The sequence below is a fragment of the Ursus maritimus genome, unplaced genomic scaffold (assembly GCF_017311325.1).
Source record: "Ursus maritimus isolate PB19 unplaced genomic scaffold, ASM1731132v1 scaffold_6, whole genome shotgun sequence".
NCBI lineage: Eukaryota > Metazoa > Chordata > Mammalia > Carnivora > Ursidae > Ursus > Ursus maritimus.
Window position 1 is genome coordinate 71,791,327 of NW_024426774.1, and position 14,104 is coordinate 71,805,430.

A 14,104-nucleotide genomic window follows, 5' to 3' on the forward strand; every position below is an offset into this window, starting at 1 on the left:
GAGAGAGAGAGAGCGCACACAAGCAAGGGGAGCAGCAGAGGGAGAGGGAGAAGCAGACTCCCCACTGAGCAGGGTGCCCAACATGGGGCTCGATCCCAGGACCCTGGGATCATGACCTGAGCCAAAGGCAGACGCTTAACCAACTGAGCCACCCAGGCGCCTCTATTTGTCTTTTTCTTATAGGAATTCCTTATATATTTTTAATACCAATCCTTTGTTACATACATAACAAATATCTTTTCATGATCTGTCACTTTTCTTTTGGTATGTTTATGACTTCTGTTGACAGAATTTTACAATTTGACAAAATTAAATCTAATCACTTTTTCCTCTATAGTTTTTGCAGAGGCTTTCCCTACGTCACATTCTCTAAGATTTTCTTCTAAGGTTTTTTAGTTTTGTATATTGTTTAGGTCTTTAATCCTTCCGGAACTTATATTTTTGAATAGTAAAAAGTAGCAGCATCAATTAATTTCTCCCAAATGGTTAGTAAATTGCTCCAATATCATTTTTGAATTGTCAGTATAGTCTTTCCCTATTGATTTTAAATACCATATTTATCATAAAATACCTTCCCATATATTCATGGCTCAGTTTCTGTATTCCCTTTTATGTCCCATTGAGCTATTTTGTACCAATGTTACAATGTTTTATTTCCCACAGGTTTATGTTTTGATATTTTGATAGCCAATGGCCAGGCTTGTCCTGCTCAGCTCTTCCCAGTAGATAGATGACATGCCTGCCTGAAATTTTGCAAAAGCAGTCCTTAAAGAGAGCACATGCTCTTTTACATTTCTGAAGTAGCCCAGTGGATAGTGGGCTGTAGGATGAGTAGTGATAATAACCACATGACCATCACACATAGCCTTATTGTCTTAAGGCAACCAGGCATGTTTGATGCCTGGTTATTATCATTTAATCTGTGTGCAGTGCAGCAATATGGCATTATAGCAATATAGCAAGAAACTGAAACTGATAATAGGTCTGGATAATGTGGCTTACCAAAAGTGGCTTTGCAAGACCATGCTGGAGTTTTGAGGCATTGTGGCTGGGGGACTGTGGGCTCCAGAAAACACTGTTCGGGACTCCCCATCACCTGGCAGTTTCTTTCTGCCTGGTTCACCATGACCAGCACTCAGACTGTCTCTCAGAGTGTGATTAAGGTAAGCCAAGGAGCTGTGCTCACCAAGCCCTCCTACTTGATGCAGTCTCTTATCCTTAAAGGTCATTGCAATGATATGCAATTTGTGTACTCTCTGAGTACCTGAGTGTTCCTTCTTATTCATCTTCAAGCCTACCCTTGATTGGACTACTTCAGAAATTTACGATAGCACGCTCTCTCTTTTAGAACTTCTTTTTCAAAGTTACCTTGGGTATCCTTTCACGTTTTCTCTTATAGAAGAATTTTAGAATAGTCTGTAAGTTCTTTGGAAGATCCCACTGGGAGTTGGATGGTGATTTCACTGAATATATAGATTAATTTGGGGGGAACAATCATCTTCAGATGCCAAGCCTTTCCAACCAGATACAGGAACATTTTCTTCATTTGTTTGGGTTTTCTTTAATGTCTTTCAGTAAAATTTTATCATGTTTTCATTTAGATCTTAAACATGTTTGTTTATTCTTGGACATTTTGTAGTTTCATGGCTTTTGTGAATAAGATCTTTTTTTGTGACATTTTGCAATAGTTGTAGGATACACTCAAGCTGTTGTTTTCGTGTGTTAACATTGTGCTTGTCCTCCTAACTGAACTCTGTGAATTGTGACCATTTACCTCAGATACTCTTAGATTTTCTATTTTTTTATTTCTATTTTTTTCTCTTAGATTTTTTAGATAAACAATTATGTTGTTTGCAAATACTGACAGTTTTGTTTCTTCCTTCCAGATCCTTATGCCTTATTTATTTTTCTTGTCATTTAGTTGGCCAGGACTTCTAGGTCAATGTGAACTAGCTATAGGGATCCTTATCTTGTTCCTAACACCTATAGGAATAATTCTCTTATTTCATCACTAGGTATAATATTTGCTCAATGTTTTTGGTTGACATTATCAAGAAAAGAAAATTTTCTCCTATTTCCAACTTGCTGAAAGTTTCTTGGGAATGAGTATTAAGATTCATGAAATAATTTTTCTGCTTCCATTGAGATAATCATAAAATTTTTCTCTTCCAATCTATTAACTTAACAATATTTTGAAGTGTTGAACCAACATTGCATTTGAGAGATTAAATGCCATTTGATTTTTCCCTATTGTGGTAATAATGCTTTTAGTTTGTTTATAAATACTTAAATAGGACAGGCAATCTTTGGTTTGCCTGAAAACTGCCTGCTTCAAGGTGTCCCCTGAGTCCATTATTCTATTATTTTTGTCTCTAGTGATTGAGTTTGTGGTGGTCCTCTTCAAAAGTTTTATTGTAGATTATTTAGGGGAAACTAAGGATTTGGGGAACATACCTTAACCTTTAAAAGTTGGCATCATAGAGGACAACCACGGCATACCAGCTGGTGACCGGCGTCTGTCCGAAACAGAACCCTACATTTGAGGTGGTTGGTAAAGGGATGGCCCATGACCCATGATCGCATTGCATATAGTTCATCTCCGTGTATGTAATTATGGAAAAGTGCCAACGGTCACATAAAAGTAGAGAAGATATACTTCCTTGGAGTCAGTCAATCCAAAATCTAGCACACAGACAGGAGGCCAGTGTTCTTTCAGTCTCCATGACAACTGGAGGATTTACCTTGATGTCAATGAAGCATAAGCTTCAGGGCCTCTCACTTAAAAGGGACCTTTGCAAGGCCTTGCTTCTGATTTCGTATTTATAAGTTTGTATTCTTTTCCTAAAGAGAGACCCTAAGTTGCGTAAGCCTTAGACCCTACAAAACCTGGGTCCATCCCTAATGAGAACCCCAGCCACAGCTTTGCATCCTGGCCACCAAGCCTGGACCCAGGGCTCTGAAAGCCTTTTGGCAACGCTGATAATTCTCTCGGTTTAGCAATTAGAGTGGGTGGCAGATTAAATTACCCTGTTGCTTCCCAGCTGGGTAGGAGAACTGTGGCCTGACATAGAAGCCGGTGGGCCTCACATGGAACAAGTGCTTGGCTATCTCACACTTGCTCGCTGTGGGGGCACGTGACCAAATTCATTATTAACGCCGAGCTGATCTGGTTACCTTGATTGACACTAAGTGATTTCAGCCTGGGCTGTATTTGTCTTCGTGGGGAAAATGACTGCACAGAGCTGAAAGGTTATTTCCCTCTTCAAATACATTTGGGCCTGTCACTTCGGAGTTACGCACCCTGACATCAAAATTGGACCCACGGGCTTTGGAAGACAGCAAATGACATCATAGGCAAAAAATGGTGTCAGCTTCGTTTTGTTTTTTCCTTCTCTTTCTGAACTCTGACAGAGAGGTAGGTTGTCTAGAATTTGCAAGGCTTTCAGGTGAGGAAAAGGAAGAATTAGTCGTAGTAGTTACCTATTTTGCACACACACAAAATAGTTTCCAGGATGTTTCTCTGTCTTCCTGGTCTCTCTCTGTTACTATGAAGTTTATTTCTTTTTTTATTTGGGAGGGCTTTGATGTCTAATTAATAAGGCTAATAAATCATTCACCTGCTATTGAATAAATAACCTCTTACTAGAATAAAATATTCCTTTAGACAACACATATTTTTGTTTATAGATCCAGAAAGGAGGACATTACCTATGAGAAACTCCATCCTTAACTGTGATACCCTCTCCCATGGTTGCAAAGCACGTAAGAGAAGTCTACAAATAACACGGTGTTACATTTACGATGTTATGCTATGTGATTCTGAATGCATGTAAGAAATACATCAAACCCGGGGTGCCCGGGTGGCTCAGTCCATTAAGCGTCTGCCTGGGGCTCAGGTCATGATCCCAGGTCATGATCCCAGGAATCCAGGATAGAGCCCCACGGTGGACTTCCCACTCAGCGGGGAGTCTGCTTCTCCCTCTGCCTCTCCCCATCTCCCTGATTGTGTGCTCTCTCTTTTACTCTCTCTCTCAAATAAATAAATAAATAAAATATTTTTAAAAAGAAATATATCAAACCAAGTAACACAAAGAAAAATCAGATGCTGCTAGGCCATAAACTTCAATTCAAAAATTCAAATTAGATTGAAGGAAAAATTTTAGCCTAAAGATATCAAATAGAGTTATAGTGGCTTATGGTGAACCATCACCCTACCTCATAGGATTCACTTATTTTGGATGAAACAAAGGTTAATGAATTTAGCAAGAAGTCATATTGATGGACGGATCCTCTAGACTTGAGAATAAAAAGGAAATGTTTTTTTTTTATTTTTTTATTTTTTATTTATTTATTTATTTATTTATTTATTTATTTGACAGAGATAGAGACAGCCAGCGAGAGAGGGAACACAAGCAGGGGGAGTGGGAGAGGAAGAAGCAGGCTCATAGCGGAGGAGCCTGATGTGGGGCTCGATCCCACAACACCGGGATCACGCCCTGAGCTGAAGGCAGATGTTTAACCGCTGTGCCACCCAGGCGCCCCAAAAAGGAAATGTTTTTAAAAACTGCAACTTTTGTCATCGTTCTTGTTATAGTACAAGATTCTGATGTCTGATTCTCTATTGCTAATGAAGAGAGGAGGGAGCCTCTCGCAGGGTCCACAACTGTTGGGTTTGAGTGACCGCAGCTCATTGCAACAGTGACCAGCCTGTAGAAGCATTTCTTATCCCAGACTGAGTCGGCGGGGTGGGGGAGGCAGCGCTACCGTTCGGCTTCAAGTCACAAAGTCATAACTACCGAATGCGCTCCTCCCCTGTTGGATCTCTGCCTCCTCTCCAGGGCGATGACAAGGAGATGGGTTGGCTTCTCATTAGACAGAGAAATAGGAGGGAGTGTCCACTGACCTAAGGAAAACATGGTCTCTTTAATATAGACCGGCATATAAAAATGCATGTAAACAAGCATTTTTTATTTGAACATTAAGTTTTATGGGTACAGAGCATGTGTTTTGTTATACTGGTGACTAATGCCTTTTAAAAATGAGATTTTGGAATGCCATTCTGCTTATGTAACAAGATAAAGAGCTTTTAGAACATTGTTCTGGAGCAAACCCCTATAATAATAGTTGATTAACAACAAGACAACTTGAGGTGCCAGAAATATTTTCTGCAGAGCCCTCTATTAAGTGGAAAAAAGTTTTAGGCTTTTTTTTTTCTTTAATGATATCCAAATGGTTTTTGTCTGAAAAACTGGACTTCAAAAGTCATCAGTTTGCAAATATCGGTGCACAAAAATGTTTATTTGCATGTAGATATCCTGTTTGGTCCCTGTTTCTCTGTCTAATGGGGCCAGTGATTTATTCAAAACCATCTAGTTGAAAATAAATGTTATCTGTGAGAGATAGAAGAGAAAAATCTCGGCATGAAAATTAATAAACACACCCAAAGTTGCTTAGTACCAAAGAAAAAAATGACCTTTATCTCAACACTGACTCTTAGGAAGTCTTGGTTATGGCACATAATCATGATTTATGTTTTGTAAGAAAATCCTTTTCAGACTGCAAATGAACTCCTGGATGTTGGCTAAGATCATGATGACGATAATGATGATGGTGATGAGGATGACATTTATAGGAGTGTGCTTGTTCATAGAAACAACAGGAAATGCCAAGGAGGTAAAATAAACAAAGAAACTTTCAACAAAGAACAAAATTTTTTTGAAATAATGAATGGGGTCAACAATGAGCATTTTCCCAGGTTAGTCATCTTCTGGCACAGTGAAGTATATGGACAGGTGAGTCCCTGGTCATAGTCACCTGGAAACAGGGGTCAGCCTTCTTGGGCTCTGCTGGGTCCCAGAACCTGGAATCTTGTGAAGTCGTGTGTTATAGCTTCTGCCCAGCCTCTGGGAGCTTTGGATTTAGGCCATTGGGAAGGATCTTCCCATGTTTGCATTTCACAAGGATCCTAAGGTCTACAGGGTACATATGTTGAAAAAGAAAAGTGATTAGTTCTCATGATTGTGAAGCAAACCCAGAAGTTTCCAGGGGAAATAGTGGGGTTCTGTCTCCTCCTCCAAATTTTAAAGTTGATGTAGTTCAGGGCAACCTTGGTCTCTCCAGATTATCCCTTATTTCTGAGTTGAAGTGATCACAGGCATGAGCTGTATTCTGTCCTGAAACAAAACAAAACACCATCTATTTACTGTATAGCGGGAATCTCATGGGTTTTGAGAACTGACAGCCTGAGTTTGCATCTGGGTTCATACTAACTGTGTAACTCTGGGCTCACTTGCCTGTTTCCTCACTTGTAAATGGGGAAAATGATACTTTCTTCTCCCAATATTGTGAGGATTAAATGAGATATGTGGAAAACACCCAGCACATAGTAGGCACCCAATAAATCCTCGTCCCTCCACACCTCTTCTGCAAAGATCTTTCCTGCTTGGATAAATCCAAACTTTCCAGGGGCTGAGTGTTCTTGGCAGTTCTTATTAATTTACTCACAAAAGATATTCCAGGGTATTTTCTGGATTATCAGATCATATGGGGGCTGTTTTGATTTTGAAATAGTAGTTCTCAAGGTCTCTTGATAGTTGGGAGGCAGAGGCCAAGGTTGAAAAGTCTCTGCAGGAATGATGCACCTTACCTTTGTCTGCTGAGCCCCTTTCTAAAAGGAAGAGATGCTCTACAAATCTGTCTTCAACCCCAGGCTCCTCCCAGAAGGTGGAAAGGAGTTCCATATACCCAGCCACTCTGACCCCTTGCTTCAAAGGGATGCTGTGTTATTGGCTGTGTTCATGGCAGAGCTTGTTGGAGAAAGATACTTTTCAGGAGTGAAGCATTCCTGAACCCCACATATGTCACCACGCAGAAGTCTGCCTGTTCCATCAAAACACTGGACGGCAGAGGGTTCTGGCCCTCCCAGATAGTACAAGAAATGGTGATCAGTGAAAATAAGTAGGGGTCTTAGCCTGGTCAAATTCAAGATCATTCATTCAACAGTATTTTCTGAGCATCTTTCCCTGAGGGCATATAGGTTTTGCCCGTCGTTCCATAGCAACCACACCAAAGGACCAATGTTTACATCAAGGTTGATTCAGGGATCCATGGAGGGGTTTTCAAGAGTAGGTGAGTCCCCCAAACTGTGTGCCAAAGAGTACATGCATGTGTCTGTGCACTTCTGGGAAGAACATCCAGAACTTTCATTAGCTTCTCAGGAAGTTAGGAACCACCTGCTGGATATGAGCTGAATGTTCTCCCTGTGCTCAGCTATAGGGCCCAGAGGAATCTTGGCTCCAGAGTCCCTCCTGGGCCTCCAGATCAATAAGTACCATGACCGAGGGTGTGCTAACCATTCCCCAGAAGCCCATACCCAGTGACTGAATATTTGTTGGACTGCCTTTCAACCACTGCTACCTGGACCATCACAGGCTGGTCTGCATTTGGCTAAAGAGAAATCATCTCCAAACATCTGGAACTCAGCCCCCTTCTGGGCTAAAGCTGTAGAAAGAGCATTGAGCTTGGCCATGGCAGGTGGTTGCTCTGAGCTGTGCTTGACCTCTCCTGGGGCATGAACACCTGGCTGCAGGGTTCTGTGTCCCTCCCTCATGCATGCACCCTGTACACCACCTGGCACCCTGGAGGTCCTCAGCTCAGGTTCGTGGAGTTGAAGTGAGAGGGGCTGACAATTCTTGCCCTAGGCTGGGAGAGGAAATCAGACCATATGCATAACCATAATGCAAGGTAGACAGGGATCCATTTCATGAGAGAGCTGCAGGTCAGGGGCTCTGGGGGCTGCTGCACAGAGGATGACAAGGTGATCTTAGCTCAAGGGCTGGTTCAGTTGATGGGGAATCAGAGAAGCCTCTCGGAGAAGGAGCCCTAGAGGTGGGACTAGTAGAAGGTAGACAAGAGGATATGCAAACAAGGGCATTTAAGGGAGGGGCATGGCCTGGACTGGAGAACACAGGGCAGGGAGGCACGGGGCAAGGGCAGGCAACCCAGTTAGGCTGGAGCCAAGAGTGCCTGGAAGGGACTGGCCACATGGGTTGCAAAGTCAGTGGGTGCCCACTGCTCTGTGCCCTCTTCACCCAAGGACTGAGGAGTGGGCCTGGCTGTGCCCCTTGGACAGGCCACTGAGCTGTGGCTGGGTCCCCAGGCCAGGGCAACCCAAGCAGGCTCAGCGGTGTGCTCTTTACAGCTAAAGCATTGTTGGTCTCAGTGCAAGGTGTTCCTGCTTGTTGGCTCTCAGAGCTCACATAGATCCCTGTGGAAGGCAGGCAGGGAGCAGATCTACAAATACTGAGGCAGCCCGTACTCTCTCCCAGGGGATCACGTTTCAGCTTATAATGTCGTCATTTATAAGGCCTGTTCAGCTCTGGTAATGAAATGAAGCAGGGCAGTGTTATTGCATTTGTGATAGGAATTTTTTTCTCTCCTTCCACTCTGCCCCTCTCACTTCCCTCTCCCAGACTTCAGTTTATCTGTCTCCAGCTGATCTTTGGCAATTTCAATGTTACAACCCTTCACCACAGAGAGAACATTCTGGGAGGCGATAAACATTGGAATTGTTGCTTAATAGCCTCCAAATCTCCTTTAAAAAGGCATTTCAAGGGGCGCCTGGGTGGCGCAGTCGGTTGAGTGTCTGGCTCTTGGTTTCAGCTCAGGTCCTGATCTCAGGATCATGGAATAGAGACTGGTGTCTGGCTCCTAGCTCAGTGGGGAGTCTGCTTGAGATTCTCTCTCTCTCCCTCCCTCTACCCCTCCCACTTGTGCTCTCTGTCTCTAGAATAAATAAATCTTTTTAAAAAGCCATTTCAATATCTCACTTTCTCTAGGCAGTTTTCCTGGATTGCCTTTGCCAAACACTTTGGTTCCTTCATGATGGCCTTGCTATTTATATAGGTGGTTCTCTTCTGTTTTGGGAGCTTCGGTCCTCTCTCTCTACAAAGTGCTTACCCAAGGCTTGCCGGGGAGAAGGGTGAGCTGTGAAGTGGGTGGTAGGCAGGTGGTGTGCAGCCCAGGCCCCTCCACTCACTTTCCTATAAGAAGCCAAGCATCGCTAATTAGGGCAGAGGACTCAAGAGGGGTTTGTGGCCTAAAAGTCTGGGGGATCCTTTGTCTGCATGGCCACAGCCTGTTGCTGTCCTCAGCTCAGAGGACACAGTCCCTAAAGGAAGGTGTGGGACTTTCCTCTGCTTGGCTTTTGGAGACTGGTGGGGTCAGGACAGCACGGGAAAGCTGTGATTCCCCGACTGTCACTGTGTGCCCCCTCCTGGGCCCTGTACTTGGCTAGGCCACCCCAGTCCTAGACCCTCCATGCCCATGCTATCCTGGCCAGGACAGGAAGATTCTTAAACTAAGGAGAAGGGCTAGGCCAAGTCTGAGAGGCAGCATGAGTGCATCAACAGCTAAATATTTGCCTCACAAATTTCAGTAGTCATCCCAAAGGGTGCAATGTCTGCATATTGAAAATCTGCCAGTTACAAAACTGTAACATTACTCTTTTAAATGTATCCAATGACATATAAATAGCATAGCAATTTGATACTCGCCATCAGCTGTTTAAAAAATACCTAACGAGCTCTTCTTTACCAACAGAAATCTTATATTGTTCCTATTTCTCCTTGAATCTGCATTTTCATTCCAATTCCCCCAGAGATTTTCATCCTAATGTATTTTTATGCTTATCATACTCTGCAATAAAAATATGTGTATATATTAAAGTTACTTTAAAAATCTCCTGTGATCATAAGCTCCAAGTGTTAAAAAAATTTCTAGATTATCCATTAAAATAGTTTTTAATGCATCTTTTTATTTTAATTTCAGTACAGTTAATATACAGTGTTGTATTAGTTTCAGGCACACAATATAGTGATTTGACAATTCTCTATATTACTCAGTGCCCACATGATAAATGTGCCGTAATCCCCATCACCTGTTTCACCCATCCCCCTACTCACCTCCCCTCTGATAACCATCCTTTTGTTCTCTCTACTTAAGAGTCTGTTTTGTGGTTTGTCTCTCTTTTTTTCCTTTGTTCATTTGTTTTGTTTCTCTCATTCCACATATGAATGAAGTCATTTGGCATTTGTCTTTCTCTGACTGACTTATTTCGCTTAGCATAATACAGTCTAGCTCCGTCCATGTTGTTGCAAAAGCAAGATTTCGTTCTTTTTTATGGCTGAGTACTATTCCACTGTCTATATATGCCACATCATCTTTATCCATTCATTAGTCGATGGGCTGCTTGCATAATTCAGCTTCTGTAAATAAATAATGCTGCAATAAATGTAGGCTGCATAGATCTTTTTGAATTAGCGTTTTTGTATTATTTGGGTAAATACCTAGTAGTGGAATTACTGGATCATATGGGAGTTCTATTTTTAATTTTTTGAGGAATCTCCATTCTGTTGGAAATGCATCTTTTAATGACATGGGAAGGATTTCTTTTATGCTGACTCCTCTGTCCATGCATAAACATTACTTATTGTTAGAATGAGACATTTGTTTAGCTTCAATTCCATTGCTATTTTTCCTTTCTTGTAGATGCACCAGAGAAAATGTGTCCACAAAAATAGGATGGGAATAGAAGGAGTTTTGTCATGGCAGTGAGACTAGATTCTTTGAACCCCTTCCCAGTTATATGCCAAAATCATATGATAATCTATCATCAAAAATTATTTTTAATGATCTATCAGCTGACAATTTAATTAGATCCTCTATCAATTTAGCTGAATGCAAAGAATGGAGAACCTAACTACCTAGGGAAATTTATTCTTGGTCATTGCACTCATTCAAGTTTCTCAGTTGCTAAAAGGTATATCAAAAAGTCTCTATTATCACTTATGAATAACTACTGATTGCATCCAGCACTTTTGCACATTAAAGTGCTTTGTTTAACCCAATATACTCTGAAAGGGTTCAGAAAAGAAAAATATTGTTAATTTTAACATATCTTGCTAATACCAAGTCTTTTAAATAAGAAATTCATCTTATACACACTCACACACACACTCACACACACACACACACACACACACACACAGCTGCATATTTATCTCATTCAATTTATGGATTTTGTCCACCATTTAACTTAATTGGTTAAGCCAAAACTCACTGTCAAACCAAATGGCCAAAGCAGACTCAATCTGAAAAAAATCAGACTTCATTTTTCATTCAAATAAATACATTGACATGCATCCTGGAGACAGTCTCACTTATGAATTCTGTTTCTGGTAGAGTGGAAGATAAGGCACAGAGGCTTGCCACGAGCTTGTCACCTGTAGGAAATAAGGAGGTGCTGCTAGCTTGATCTTTGTTCTGGGCACTGTCTTTGCTTTGCTTTTAGGGTATTCTCCCACAGAAAGGATGCATCCTTTGCCAGTGGTCAGGGAATGGAAGAGGTGAGATTGTTAAATAAAAAATATCTTAAATTGTCCCTTTGTTTGATACCCTGGAGGTTTTAATCAACTGGGAACCATGTGCCATAGGAATTAAGGCTCAGGGAGGGTGAAGGGAATCCTTGTCTTTTGTGCAGCAGGACTGTGAGGAATAAGTGAGAATGGAGAAACCACAGAAGGAGCCTTAACCAGGAGGCATTCTCAGGCAGACCTGTTTTAGGAAAAATAGACGTGGAAGTTGAAAATCTAGAGTTAGATTTCCTTAAAACTACCTGTGTCCACATGTCTTTTGAAAAGTCTTAGGTTACCCCAGACCACACATCATGCCCTGGTTTGAAGACCAAGGAGTGACAGTGTGGCCAGACCCACAGGAAGGCCACATTGTCCCTCACCTCTCACATCTGACATCATTCACCAAACATTTATTGAGAGCCAAGGAACAGGACTGGATCCTAAGGGGAAAAGTACACTCCCCACTCCTGCCCGTAAGGAGTCCATTTATGAGAAGCAAGTCATTAGGCCCAGCTCACACTCAAGGGGAGGAGCCCAGTAAGGGCGTTCGTGCTGGCAGGTGAGCATCATGGAGAGCCATCTCAAAAGCTGCCTGTCATAGCACTTCACACTTTTTGCAACTCAGGTGTAAGTCCTGGTTGCTTGCTGGGGAAAGAGGAGGAGTCTCACTCCATAACCTGTAACAGAAATAATAAAAGTTTTGAAGAAAACACATGTATAGAGACGTCCATACTATATTGTTGATAATAACAAGAAATTAGAAACAGCACAGATATCCCTTCAAAGGTCTAGGAAGTGTCTGGATAGTATATACCTTCCCCTTCCCACCCCAACCCCTGCTTAACCGGGGATGTACTGTATGGTGACTAACATAATATAATAAAAAATCATTATAAAAAAAAAAAAAAAACAACCCCTGCTCAGCCCAATCAGTTTAGGCCATGAAGTAGGAGGGGGGAAGTACGCAGAGCAGAGCCTATTGTCCATGGTCTACTCTAGTCATCCTTCACCTGCCCCCTTTCCTTTTGCCCTCGGGAATGTGTAGAGGCTGGATATGAAGGCAGATGACATGGGGGGCCTGCAGGGCCAGGGGAATGTGAAAGAACTGCAGTAGCAAAGGGGACGAAGGACAGGCTCTGTAGACGTGACCTCCTGGGAGAAATGGGGAGGCATTTGTCAAGTGGTACCAAGTTTCATTTATGCAAGGTGAATAGGCTCTGGGATCTGACGTCCAGTGTGGAGACTGTATCATAGACTTGAAATTAACTAAGAGGGTAGATCGCTATAGACACACACAAAGAAAAGAAGAGAGAAAAGAGCATGGTAACTATGTGAGCTGATGGATTTGTTAATCAGCTTGAACATGGTGATTAACAATGTATACATATACCAGATCAAGTTGTACAGCTTAAACACATACAAATTTTATTGTCAGTTATACTTCAATAAAGCTGCGGCCGGGGGAATGATCTCCCATAAAATACAGAGGAAGGAAACTAGCTGCTCTCTGCTGTGCATGCTCCGTCTCTGTCTCTTTGTCTCTGTCTCTCTCCTTCTCTCTCTCACACACACATCATTTTGCCAATTATAGATCTATCCATAAAATACTTGAATCCATATTTCTTCTAAACACCGGCACTAAGAATTTTTTTAAAGTACTGAATAGCCATGTGTAATATGAAGAAATTCACATTCTTTTACTTCCTTCTACCTTTTCCCATCTGTTTCTTCTGTGTGTGTGTTGTGTGATCTGGGATATGGGGAACCAATGCACAACTGTTATATTGTGGACATTCAACGCTATTTATGTTTCCTTTAAAAATTAATTGCTATTTAGATTACATGTTTTGAAACTATGTTTGCAATAATCATTTAAACTTAGCTGTATGCTTAAATATCTTCAGTGCCTGCCAACACTCCCTTATATTACAACCTAGCCATTCTATGGCTCATTTTACTTCGCCTCTCCATTGGTTGGAGTGCATCTTAAAGCAATTTTCTCAGGAAAGATGTTCCTGAGAATGTCTGAGAATGTCTTTTCTGAAACATTCTTATGTGAATGATAGAATTGCCATTTGGCTAAGTTAAACTCTCTTTCCCTTAAAACCTTAGAAATGTGTCACTTTTCTTTGTCATCTCTTGCTATTATTGAGATGCTTGAAGAAGACTGTCTGATTTTTCATCATCTGACTGTAATAACTTTGCACCGCTGGTAGAATTTTTTTCCCTTTGTCCTTCTATTTCTATATTTTTGCCAAGATGTGTCTACTTATTAGTCTCTTCACTGATTTGTTCTGTGCAGTCAATTGAATAATGTCCCCTCAAAATTTGCATCTACTTGGAACATCAGAATGTGACTTTACTTGGAAATAAGGTCTTTAAAGATACAATTGGCTACAAACGAAATCTCCCTGGATTTCAGGCACCCTGAATCCAATGACTGGTATCCTTATAAAGAGAGCACACAGACACACACAGAGATGAAGGCCAAGTGAAGACAGACACTGAGAGTGGAGTTACCCCGCCACAAGTCAGGGATCACCTGGGGCCACCAGAAGCTGGAAGAAGCAAGGAAAGATTCTTCCCCAGAGCCTTCTCTAGGGAAGCCCTGCTGACATGTTGATTTGGGACTTCTAGCCTCCAAAACTGTGGGGAAAAAAAATCCTTGTTGTTTTAAGCCACCCAGTTTG